The sequence below is a fragment of the Jaculus jaculus genome, chromosome 19, assembly GCF_020740685.1.
Source record: "Jaculus jaculus isolate mJacJac1 chromosome 19, mJacJac1.mat.Y.cur, whole genome shotgun sequence".
Taxonomy (NCBI): Eukaryota; Metazoa; Chordata; class Mammalia; order Rodentia; family Dipodidae; genus Jaculus; species Jaculus jaculus.
In genome coordinates this window covers 17,834,266-17,846,974 of record NC_059120.1, presented here as the reverse complement: position 1 = coordinate 17,846,974, position 12,709 = coordinate 17,834,266, and the positions used below count along the sequence as shown (strand labels likewise).

Here is a 12,709-nt window from a genome sequence, read left to right as displayed (position 1 = left end):
ACTTGTCTGTGAAGCCTAAGGACCCTGGTTGGAGGCTCCATTCCCCAGGACCCACGTTAGCCAGATGCACAAGGGAGCGCGTGTGTCTGGAGTTCATTTGCAGTGGCTCGAGGCTCTGGCATGCCCATTCTCTGCCCCCCCCCCCCCGCCTCTTTCTGTCTATCTATCAAATAAATAAATAACAACAAACAAAAAAATTTTAAAAGTGTTGGGCTGGAGGGATGGCTTAGCAGTTGAAGCATTTGCCTGCAAAGCCAAAGGACTCAGGTTCGATTCCCCAGGACCCACGTTAGCCAGATGCACAAGGGGATGAACTGGACTTCATTTGCAATCTCTCTCTCTCTCTCCCTCTCTCAAATAAATTAATTAATTAAGTTAAATATCTAAAAAATAATAAATAAAGTGTTTATGGCTGGAGAGATCGCTTAGTGGTCAAGGCTCTTGCTTGCAAAGCCAAAAGACCCAAGTTCAAGTCCCCAGGACCTACATAAGCCAGATGCACCAAGTGGCTATGTGTCCATTCTCTCTCCCTTTCAGTCTCTGCCTCTCTCTCTCAAATATATATATAATTTATTTTTTATTGACAACTCCCATAATTATAGACAATACCCATGGTAATCCCTCCCACATCCAATTTCCCCTTTGCAACTCCACCTCCACCATACCCTTTCCCCCTCTCAGTCAGTCTCTCTTTTGCTTTGACGTCATCATTTTTATGTCCTATTGTGAGGGTCTTGTGTAGGTGGTGTCAGGCACTGCTAGGTCATGGATACCCAGGCCATTTTGTGTTTGGAGGAGGACGTTGTAAGGAGCGCTACCCTTCCTTTGCTTGTACCACCGCGCCCGGCCCCTTCTTTCCATTTTTGATCCCTTTTCATGTCCTTAATGCTGTTGTTATAAACTGTGTGGGGTTTTGTTGTTGTTGTTGTTGTTGTTTTTATTTTGTTTGATAGTTTCTGAAGTTCCTCTTGCTGCTGCCTCCTTGTTTCATTCCATTTGGATAAAAAAATGATTCGGGGTATGATGTTAGAATTTTGAATTTGTAAACACCTGGTTATCAGGTCCTATCTGTCTTCCCTAGAGCTGATGAAAATGTCCCTGACTCTGGAGAGGAAGCTGGTCCCGATGTGGCTGCCTCAGCAGAGGACGTGAGCAGGACCAGCACCCACCTGCTCACCTTTGTTGGGTCTTGGCTTCACACAGACTCTTGCCAGTACCCAGGACGGCTGGCACATGTTCTTCCTGCCCTCCACTAGTGTTTGCTTATGTGAGAAGGCTTCCCCTGAGGATGACCAGGACCGTGCACCAACGTCTTCTCGGTTTTTGCTTTCTTGCCCCTGGTATCCTTGTATTTATTTATTTGTTTGTCTTTTGTTTTCAAATGTAGGGCCTCACTCTAGCCCAGGCTGACCTGGAATTTACTATGGTAGTCTCAGGGTGGCCTCGAACTCACAAAGATCCTCCTACTTCTGCCTCCCAATGCTGGGTGCTGGGATTAAAGGCATTTGACACCATGCCTAACCCCTAGTATTCTTTTTTTTTTTTCACATGTGAATCTTAAATTATTATTATTTCTTCCTGTCGTTTACACCCGAGGTGGGGAGAGGAAGGGAACAGCGGAGGGGGCGCCACTTACCCCTATAAGGCACTGTCTGGGAAAGCTGCAGGCAGGGAGAGGGGAGGCAACGTTGTCCTCTGACTCTCTGGGACTAAGCCCCAGGTCTCCCCAAGTCCTGGGCTCTCCTGAAATGCTAAGATGAGGCCCAGGGCACCCTGCCTCCCCTTCTACTAATATATTACATCACTTTTTAAATAGATACAGGGACTGGTCCTGCTACCCTTCCCTGGAGCCCCTCCCCACGTAGGGAGCACCTGGGCAGCTGTGCAAATGGGCATGAGGACGCAAGGGTGGGGGGGAGTGTAGGGAGCTATGAACCAAACCTCGGTCATGTTGGCAGAAACCGCCATATAGCAAGTTAAGTTGCTATTTCCTCATCTAATGATCTATTACCAGAAATGAAGGAGCCAGTACACCTGGGTGACAGCCTCTCCTGGTGCTGCCGGTAATTGATGAAGAAACAAAGAAATTACATTTAACCAGTAACCCTGTGATCTCTGGCCTGGTTATGATTCCTTCCCTCTACAACCCTATAAAAACCTATCTGTAAAAAATAAACTTGGAGACCTAGACAAATACCTAGCTTGGTCTCCTTCTTGTGTCTGTTTGCCTCCCCTATTCAGGTTAGCTTCTCCCAGAGTCCTTGTTCAACTCCCCGCTGGCCGGGGCAAGTGGCGCCCGAACGTGGGGCCCGGGGTACGAAGAAAAAACCTGAACTTCACTCGAGTGGATGACCGTCCCACCATTGGATCGCCACCCCACCAGGGGGATGAGTGAAGATCCGCATAGAGGTCACTGCAGGCAGTCCGCGCCTGTAATACAGACCCGCACTGTGACCGATGCAGAAAAAGCCCGCCTGAGAAACTGATCCGTTTGAGGTAAGCAACGAAGTTTATGCAATTAAAGTAAAGACTATTTAGTCAAATTTCAAGACACAAGAATTGCAGGTTTTCTCTTTCCACTTCTTTTCCTCCTTTTACTTTCGGTTGGCACCTTCGCATGGAATTGCAACATAGCAACAGAGCAACTGAAGCCTCTTGGCCAGGGCTACCCTCTGGCATTGGCTGAAGGCCCCTAGCTCCCTGTGCGAGTCCCGACAGCCCGTTCGGGCGTTGGCAAAGACCTCTTATCTAGCCTCTCTTCCTATCAACAAAACTGGGTACACAACAGCCAGTAAATGCTCTTAGAGCGGCTGCCAGCTCTTGGAATTGCAGTTAGGCTTACAGTAGGCCTATCGGGGAATTCCCCCGTGCTGGTTCTCCAACCGGGAACGTTGCCCTTTGGCCTTGCCGTTTCTCCTCTTTCCTTTTCTATCATGGGACAGACACTAAGTAAACAGGAACTTTTTATCCAGGGACTTAAAAGACTCCCTCAAGACTCGCGGAACAAAAGTTAAGAAAAAAGATCTTATTCGTTTTTTCCTCTTAGAAGATTTATGTCCATGGTTTCCCCAGGAAGGTACCATTGATGAAAAAAGATGGGGGAGAGTGGGAGATTGTTTAAAAGATTATTATAGGATTTTTGGCCCTGAAAAAGTCCAGGTTCAAATCTTCTCATATTGGAACTTAATAAATGACGTACTTCAAGTTCACCGGTGTCAACCAGATGTGTCAAAAGTTGTTAGGGATGGAGAAGTATTTCTTTCTTTTTTTTTTTTTTTTAACAATTTTTAACACATTTTTATTTATTAATTTGAGAGATATTGATAGATACATAGATAGGTAGTGAGTGAGTATGGGTACACCAGGTCCTCTTGCCATAGCAAACGAACTCCAGACGCAGGCACCACTTTGTGCACCTGGCTTTACATGGGTTCAAGGGAATTGAGCCCAGACCAGCAGGCTTTGCAAGCAAGCACCTTTAAACACACGGAGACATCTCCTTAGATCTCGTTAACAAATTTTTTTATGCTGAGTATGTGTTGAAATTATAATTTGTTAACATACTGGGCTGAAATGCATATTATTAAAAGTAATCTTCAGATTGGGCCTGTAGTCCAGTGTGAGTACTTCCTTTCCAAGCCTGTGGCCCTGCGTTCCGTCCCCAGAACCACACAAGCGACAAAAAAAGTTTCTCCCGTTCCATTCTTCTTCTTCAGGTGGTGGTTTCCATGTGTGGCTCACTGTTTACTTCTGGTAGTGCTCAAGACTTTCACGGAATGGAGAATTATTTCTTAAAAATAACCTTAAACCTAGCCAAGCCCCTCCCATTCATGAACTAACTTGCAGCCATCAGGATCCCCGAGCGGAGCGGCTACTGCTGCTGCTGCATCAGCTCCCTCCCCCGAGCCGCCCCGCCCTCCAGGCAGGCACCTTGGCAGCAGCTCCCAGGCAAAGGCACTAGGCAAGACAAATGATCCCCCTTCGCAGTGCCCCTCTGTCATTATTCCTATGCCTGAGGATGACCCACCTGCCCTTAAATCCATTTATCCTATTCTCTCCAAATCTGCAGTTACCCCTCCCCCTAATGCCCCTCTTTCCCTAGATGAGGAATCAGAGCTAGAGGGTGAGGCTGCCAGATATCACAACCCTGACTGGCCACCTCCCACAGCCCCCATAGCAGACCCTCCATCTTATCTTCACATGCCAAAGTCACATCACTTCTGTGCCCCTATAACTCTTGATTGTGATTTAGAAGCGGTGACTTGACAGGCAACCCACCAACTTTCCCGGGAAGCCCAATCACTAAAAACTCTCCTTGCAATTAAAAAAGAAAAGGCCACTTTGGGCTGGAGAGATGGCTTAGCAGTTAAGTGAAGCCTAAGGACCCCGGTTCGAGGCTCGATTCCCTAGGACCCACGTTAGCCAGATGCACAAGGGGGCGCACGCATCTGGAATTCGTCTGCAGTGGCTGGAGGCCCTGGTGCGCCCATTCTCTCTCTCTCTCTCTCTGCCTCATTCTCTGTCTGTCGCTCTCAAATAAATAAATAAAAATAAACCAAAAAAAATTTTTTTTAAAAAAGAAAAGGCCACTTTACTTAAACAACTCCATGACTTAGACCTAGAAATCCGCTCTCCCTCTCCTGCACCTGTATAGCACATCAAAGCTAAAATCAAACAACCTAAGACTGTTCATGCATTTCCAATAACACACACCCAAGTGAAAGCAGGAGCAAATTCTTTAACCTGTTCACCACCTGAGTCAAGCGGGGCAAAAACAGATTCAGGGGAGGAAGGCTCTGAAGGAGATAAGAACTCTAAACAATCCACTGATTCAGATGATGATAGAGAGCCAGACAGGAACAAAAGTATTGTTATTAAGCCCCAGCAGTATCACCATTTAAAATTTAAACATATCAAGGAATTAAAAAGTGCTGTTTCCTCTTATGGACCTACTGCTCCCTTTACCATGACCCTACTAGAGGCCCTTAGTGGTAATTGGCTTTCATTCAGTAAATGATTGGAAAATGCTTGCGAAGGCCGTCCTGACACGAAGGGACTTTCTCCTGTGGCCCAGGCCAAAGCAGCTCACTGTGTACATCACCTTAACGCTCAAACCTTGTGTCTTCTTTATAAAATCACTAGGGAACAAGCTTGTCAGATAGTCAAACAATACACAAACTGTGTCACCCTCCTACCCATTCCCCACTTAGGCATGAATCCTAGAGGTTTAATTCCCAGTGAGGTCTGGCAAATGGTTATAACACATGTTCCCTCATTTGGCAATCTTAAGTACCTCCATGTTACTGTGGATACCTTTAGTGGATTCATCTTTGCCAGCCTCCATGCTGGAGAAGCTTCAAAAAATGTCATTGCTCATGTACTCAATTGCCTTGGTGTCATGGGAAAGCCCAAAATCATTAAAACTGATAATGGTCCTGGATATACTGGAAATAAATTCCAAAATTTCTGTCACCAATTAAAATTAAACATATTACAGGCATACCATACTATCCCCAGGGTCAAGGAATTGTTGAGCGAGCCCATCAAACTATTAAACATACCCTCCAAAAGTTAAAAACGGGGGATTTATATCCCATAAAGGCTCCCCAAAAAACATTCTTCATCATGCTTTGTTTGTCTTAAACTTTTTAACCCTTGACGCTCAAGGAAAGTCAGCTGCTGATTGCATTTGGCACACAAACACAAAAAATACCCTTGCCAAAGCCATGTGGAAAGATCCTTTAACCTTAAAATGGAATGGCCCAGACCCAGTACTCATTTGGGGCCAAGGATCAGTATGCTTGTTTGACACCAAAGAAAATGTTGTGAGATGGCTGCCAGAGAGACTTGTAAAACAGGCTGATGATCCTCCAATGACATCTCATATATCCAGGGAAGAAACAGTTCCCTGAGAAACTCTCCTTTTTTCCTAACATGACAAAGCTGGAAGGACCTCTACTTATTTTAATCCTCCTACTCACAATCAGACCTGTTATTATAAATAAAATCATGTCTTTTTTTTTTAATTTATTTATTTGAGAGCGACAGACACAGAGAGAAAGACAGATAGAGGGAGAGAGAGAGAGAATGGGCGCGCCAGGGCTTCCAGCCTCTGCAAACGAACTCCAGATGCGTGCACCCCCTTGTGCATCTGGCTAACGTGGGACCTGGGGAACCGAGCCTCGAACCGGGGTCCTTAGGCTTCACAGGCAAGAGCTTAACCGCTAAGCCATCTCTCCAGCCCTAAAATCATGTCTTTTATACGCCAACAGATTGCTGCTATTAAGATGCAGCCTTTACAGGTCCATTATCACAGACTGGAGCTGGCAGATCAAGGCGTTGCCACTGATGACCTGCCACCTGCAGCTGTCACTCTTCCTTGATCTTACATTCTGTACTCATTTACTTTACTGCTGTCCTCTACACCTCTGCTATTGCTGCGGTCTACCTGTCATGGCCAAATAGCTACCCCTCCTACGGGAGCTGCATAGGATTCAGACCTATGCATATCAGCACACAATTAAGTGAGTGTGATATGGGCACCAACGTGGGTGCGAGGCAAAGCACCGCAAGGGAAGGTCCCTTTCTGACCACTTCTGGTTTCCCTGAGAGAAAAACCTGACTTACATGGAGGTTGGTACCATAACTGTTATCACTAAGGCCATGCTTCACTCTCTGGCCACATAGGCCCTGCCTCTCCTCCCCAAAAGGTACCAAGGGCCAAAGATTGTGGGAAAAAAAGCATCCCACGGGAGGAGTCGGGTCCCTACTCCCCCAGTTGGTTAATGCCCACCGATACAAAGCAGGCCTCCCCCTCTTTTTTTTTTTTTTTAATTTTTATTAACATTTTTCATGATTATAAAATATATCCCATGGTAATTCCCTCCCTCCCCACCCCCACACTTTCCCGTTTGAAATTCCGTTCTCCATCATATTACCTCCCCATTACAATCATTGTAATTACATATATACAATATCAACCTATTAAGTATCCTCCTCCCTTCCTTTCTCCACCCTTTATGTCTCCTTTTCAACTTACTGGCCTCTGCTACTAAGTATTTTCATTCTCACGCAGAAGCCCAGTCATCTGTAGCTAGGATCCACATATGAGAGAGAACATGTGGCGCTTGGCTTTCTGGGCCTGGGTTACCTGACTTAGTATAATACTTTCCAGGTCCATCCATTTTCTGTAAATTTCATAACTTCATTTTTCTTTACCGCTGAGTAGAACTCCATTGTATAAATGTACCACATCTTCATTATCCACTCATCTGTTGAGGGACATCTAGGCTGGTTCCATTTCCCAGCTATTATAAATTGAGCAGCAATAAACATGGTTGAGCATGTACTTCTAAGGAAATGAGATGAGTCCTTTGGATATATGCCTAGGAGCGCTATAGCTGGGTCATATGGTAAATCAATCTCTAGCTGTTTTAGGAACCTCCACACTGTTTTCCACAATGGCTGGACCAGATTGCATTCCCACCAGCAGTGCAGAAGGGTTCCTTTTTTTCCACATCCCCGCCAACATTTATGATCATTTGTTTTCATGATGGTGGCCAATCTGACAGGAGTGAGATGGAATCTCAATGTAGTTTTAATCTGCATTTCCCTGATGACTAGTGACGTAGAACATTTTTTTAGATGCTTATATGCCATTCGTATTTCTTCCTTTGAGAACTCTCTATTTAGCTCCATAGCCCATTTTTTGATTGGCTTGTTTGATTCCTTATTATTTAACTTTTTGAGTTCTTTGTATATCCTAGATATTAATCCTCTATCAGATATATAGCTGGCGAAGATTTTTTCCCATTCTGTAGGTTGCCTCTTTGCTTTTTTCACTGTATCCTTTGTGGTGCAAAATCTTTGTAATTTCATGAGGTCCCAGTGGTTAATCTGTGGTTTTATTGCCTGAGCAATTGGGGTTGTATTCAGAAAGTCTTTGCCAAGACCAATATGTTGAAGGGTTTCCCCTACTTTTTCCTCTAGCAGTTTCAAAGTTTCCGGTCTGATGTTAAGGTCTTTAATCCATTTGGACTTAATTCTTGTGCATGGCGAGAGAGAAGAATCTATTTTCATCCTTCTGCAGATATTTATCCAGTTTTCAAAACACCATTTGCTGAAGAGGCTGTCTCTTCTCCAATGAGTATTTTTGGCATTTTTATCGAATATCAGGTGGCTATAGCTACTTGGGCTTACATCTGGGTCCTCTATTCTGTTCCACTGATCTACATGTCTGTTTTTGTGCCAGTACCATGCTGCTTTTGTTACTATGGCTCTGTAGTATAGGGTAAAATCAGGTATGGTGATACCACCAGCCTCTTTTTTGTTGCTCAGTATTATTTTAGATATTCGAGGTTTTTTGTGATTCCAAATGAAGTTTTGGATTGTTTTTTCTATTTCCATGAAGAAAGCCTTTGGAATTTTGATAGGGATTGCATTAAATGTGTAGATTGCTTTAGGTAAGATTGCCATTTTCACGATATTGATTCTTCCAATCCAGGAACAAGGGATGTTTCTCCACTTTCTAGTGTCTTCTGCAATTTCTCGCTTGAGTGTTTTAAAGTTCTCATTGTATAGATTCTTTACTTCCTTGGTTAGGTTTATTCCAAGGTATTTTATTTTTTTTGATGCAATTGTGAATGGGAGTGATTCTCTGATTTCATCCTCTGTGTGTTTGTTGTTAGCATATATGAAGGCTACTGATTTCTGTGTATTTATTTTGTATCCTGCTACATTGCTGTAGGTTTTGATCAGCTCTAACAGCTTGCTAGTAGAGTCTCTAGGGTCCTTTATGTATAGAATCATGTCATCTGCAAATAATGATAACTTGATTTCTTCCTTTCCAATTTGTATCCCTTTTATGTGTGTCTCTTGCCTTATTGCTATGGCTAAGACTTCCAAAACTATACGGTGCTCTACACAGTCAGAGAAACTTCTCTAGTAACGAACTATAGAAATGATCCCTGAAAGTATAGTCTTCTCCCCCTCTTTTTGTATAAAAGAAGGGTGGAGATGTTGGGAGCTATGAACCAAACCTCAGCCATGTTGACAGAAACCGCCATATCGCAAGTTAAGTTTCTATTTCCTCATCTAATGATCTATTACCAGAAATGAAGGAGCCAGTACACCTGGGTGACAGCCTCTCCTGGTGCTGCCGGTAATTGATGAAGAAACAAAGAAATTACATTTAACCAGTAACCCTGTGATCTCTGACCTGGTTATGATTCCTTCCCCCTACAACCCTATAAAAAACCTATGTGTAAAAAATGAACTTTGAGACCTAGATAAATACCTAGCTTGGTCTCCTTCTTGTGTCTGTTTGCCTCCCCCATTCAGGTTAGCTTCTCCCAGAGTCCTTGTTCAACTCCCCGCTGGCCCCTGAACCTTTTATGGAGGGGGGGGTGCCGCCAGGTCAGGGAGGGGTGATAGCGCAAGCTGGAGCGCAGGCCGCAGTGGGGGAAAGGGGTAGGGTCCAGCACCCAGCGAGGAGGAAAGGCTCGAGGTGGGAAGACCCCCCCCCCCCCACACACACACCCAGCAGAATTGGATAGTTAAAAATCTGAAATTGGATTTCAACAAGACCAACAAGAGGCTATGTACAGAATGGGTGTGCAAAGAGTGCCAGGCAAGGGTCTGAGGACCAGTCCTCCCCCGCCCCCAGCCCCCTCTTCCCTTGGCAGGCACGTCGCCTGCCCACTGCGTTGGCAAGGGCCGGGACTGCACGGCTGGGTGCGGGCAGCTGGGCGGCCGGACGCTGTAGCCCGGGGGCGGGGGGGGGGGGCTCCCCTGCCCGGTTCAGGGACCGGGCGAGGCCGCCAGATGGAGCGGGCTAGTCGGCTCCCCCAACCCCTCACCCCGTCCCACACCCCGCGCCAGCCCAGGGGCGGCGTGAGTCAGGGGCGGCAGCCAAGCCGGTGGCACTCCCGCTCGCACACGGGCGGGGAGGTGGGGAGAAGGGAGTAGGAGCCGCCCAGCCCGCCCTGCCCTCTGGCCTCAGGAAGGGAGCGCCCAGAACCAGACATTCCCAGCCCAGGGACAGGGGGAGGGGAGCAAGGAGCGCTCCTGGCTGTGTGGAGCCCCACTGCCCCCAAGGGGCGGGTGAGCCAACCAGGCCACCCCGCCCCCTTCTTCCCTAGGACCTCATGACTGGGGGGGGGCGGGGCTGAAGGGGGAGCTGGGATGGCTCCATCCCTACAGGCCCGGTCCCCCCTGTCTCTCAGGCGTGCACCTTGCGCTCCCCCACCTGCCCTTCCTTTGCCATTTCTCCCTTGGCATAATTCACTTACAGGAAAAGGGAACAGAAACCAGGAAGGAAAGGAAGGGTGGGGGGATCTCAGAAGGGAGGGGCAGTTCATCCCCTGACATAGCCAAAACCCCCAGGGGACATGAAGTGGGGCAAGGCTTTGGTCCCAAGCCCCGGCCCCCTAGAAACCCGCATAGCCGAAATGGGACCCCCACAAATCAGAAATACATTATTGCTTCTATTCCCCAGGAGCAGCTAGAGACAGGGATCCCACTTTTACAATAGAGCTATAAATATATACATAATATCACGGATAACTCCTTGGGTGATCACTCCAATTTGGAGAGCCTGTGCCCCAAAACCGTAGCTTGGAATTGGAATGAGGGCTGTGGGGGAAGGGGCGACTCTGATGCCAGCGAGGCTCAGCATCCCTGACCCCAGCTCCACTTTTTCTTTTCTGTGCGCCCACTGCTTGGCATGGGTGTACCCGGCCTTGTGCTGGGCCAGCCTGGCCACTCATCCCTCTTTAAGAGGACTCCATGGCACCTTCAGCCTGCGGTGTGGTAGGTGTGCCCTCCTCTTCCTCCTCCTCCTCAGGGGGCCCTGGAGTGGACACGGGGGGCCCCCGTAGGGGCCGACTGCTCCCAGAATCGAGCCAGAGAGAGGCGGAAGGTGTCCAGGTGGCCATTGGAGAGGTCAAGACCAGCAGGGGATGCGGTGGTCGAGGGTGGTGGGTAATGCGGGGGAGCGTCGTCTTTGCGGCGCCTCCGGGTGCGCACCTCCAGGCAGTTCTGGCCCTTGAGATGGCGCAGGTGGTCCTCCTTGGCAAAAGCCTTGCGGCACAGGCGGCACTCATAGGGCCGGTCCCCCGTGTGCAGGTGCATATGGTTCTTGAGGTCGTAGCTGTGCGGGAAGCGGGCTGGGCAGTGCGGGCACGCGTCGGGACGCTCTCCCGCGTGCTTCCGCATGTGGATCTTCAGCTTGTCGTCTTTTGTGAAACGGACACCACAGACCTCACAAGCAAAGGGCTTCTCCCCGGTGTGGGTCCTCATGTGGGCGGCGGATTATCTTGTGGCAGACTGGACATTCCCGGGGCATCTGGGAGCGACGTTTGCGCACCAGCTTGTCTTGGCCGTCCAGGCCTGGTGCCAAGGCGTCCTGGTGCAGGGAACTTAGGTAGGCCACCAGGTCGGGATGGCTGGCGTCTTCATCGGAACCCAGCTCCTCTGGGGACAGCGGGGGCTCACTGCCCTGCGTCAGCCCGTAGGCTGGGGGGTATGCCAGCTCCTCCTCCTCTTCCTCACCCTCACAGACGTCGTAGCTCAGGGACCTCTCGGGAGGTGAGGCAGTCCCTGTGGGAGGACGGTAGCTGTCCCCCAGCCCACTGCCCCCGGTGCTGGCCACTCTGCCCACCACCTCTTCTTCCTCGTAGGTCAAGGCATGGGTGGGCACCGTGGGCACCTCAGAAACCAGGTGGTTTGCTCGGGCCCCTCTGGTTTGCAAGAAAGCTTTCCGGGGCTTGCGGCTGCGGCGGGCAACAGGTCGTGGCGGCGGCGGCGGTGGCAGGAAGGGTGTCTGTGAGAGGCTGTCTTCACCATTAGGCGGTGGCGGTGGCAAAAGCCTCCAAGTACCGTGGGGCTCGCTCACAGTCATCTTCGTCTGGGCTGGGGGCTTCTAGCCCACTGCCTTGGAGAATCTCCAGCAATGACACACGGGATCTCCAGCAGTCGAGCAGCCTGGAGGACAGCGGGCGTGTTGGCGCTGCTGGTGGTCAGTGTGGCCATGCAGGGCACCTAGGGCCTCAGGCCCTACAAAGCCCAGCTCCCACGCACCGGGCCCTGCTCCCCCAGTGACTGGCCCACCCCCTCCCTCGGTGAAGAGCTTCTTGAAGTAGTGGCTGCAGGCGGCCAGCATGGCCCTGTGTCCTCATAGTGAGGTCGCATAGATGGCCCAGCTGCGGCTGTACATTGAGGCAGCTCAGGAGCTCACTGCTGTGGTCTGGGAATGGAATTCCAATCAGGTCATCCTCGGGGCTCCCCATCTTCTCCTCTTGGCTGTGGGGGGGGGGGCGGGGGGCTCCTCGAGCTGGAGCTGCGGAGGCACACACAGGGTGTGGGAAACTGCGCGTCCCTTGCTCGGCCGGGGGGCCTTGGGGCCCTACTCCGGTCCTGGTCAGAGGCCGCGGTCTGCCCCTCGCAACTCGCTGCTGGGGGGCTCCTCCGCCGCCGCTCTCTGTCTCCTCCTGTCGCCCGCCCCCCCTGGGCCGCTGGGAGCCGTGCATTCACCTGGCTTCCCCCCGCCCCCCCCCCAAGGCCCGCCTCACCTGCCCTGCTGTCTCACCTGTCCTCCCGCTTGCTTTCCCCCATCCCTCCCCTTCCTCTCCCCCCGCCCCAGCCACACCCCCCTAGTATTCTTGAAAAGCAGTATGTTATCTAGTTGATTGTATTTATTTATTTATTTATT

The 12,709-nt window shown here is 49.4% G+C and overlaps 2 pseudogenes; both read right to left on the bottom strand.

Moving 5' to 3' along the window:
* Nucleotides 1–8,896: 8,896 nt before the first annotated feature.
* LOC123456196 lies at nt 8,897–8,982 on the bottom strand (annotated as a pseudogene).
* A 1,664-nt stretch (nt 8,983–10,646) lies between these two features.
* Nucleotides 10,647–12,294, bottom strand: LOC123456010 (annotated as a pseudogene).
* Nucleotides 12,295–12,709: the final 415 nt, after the last annotated feature.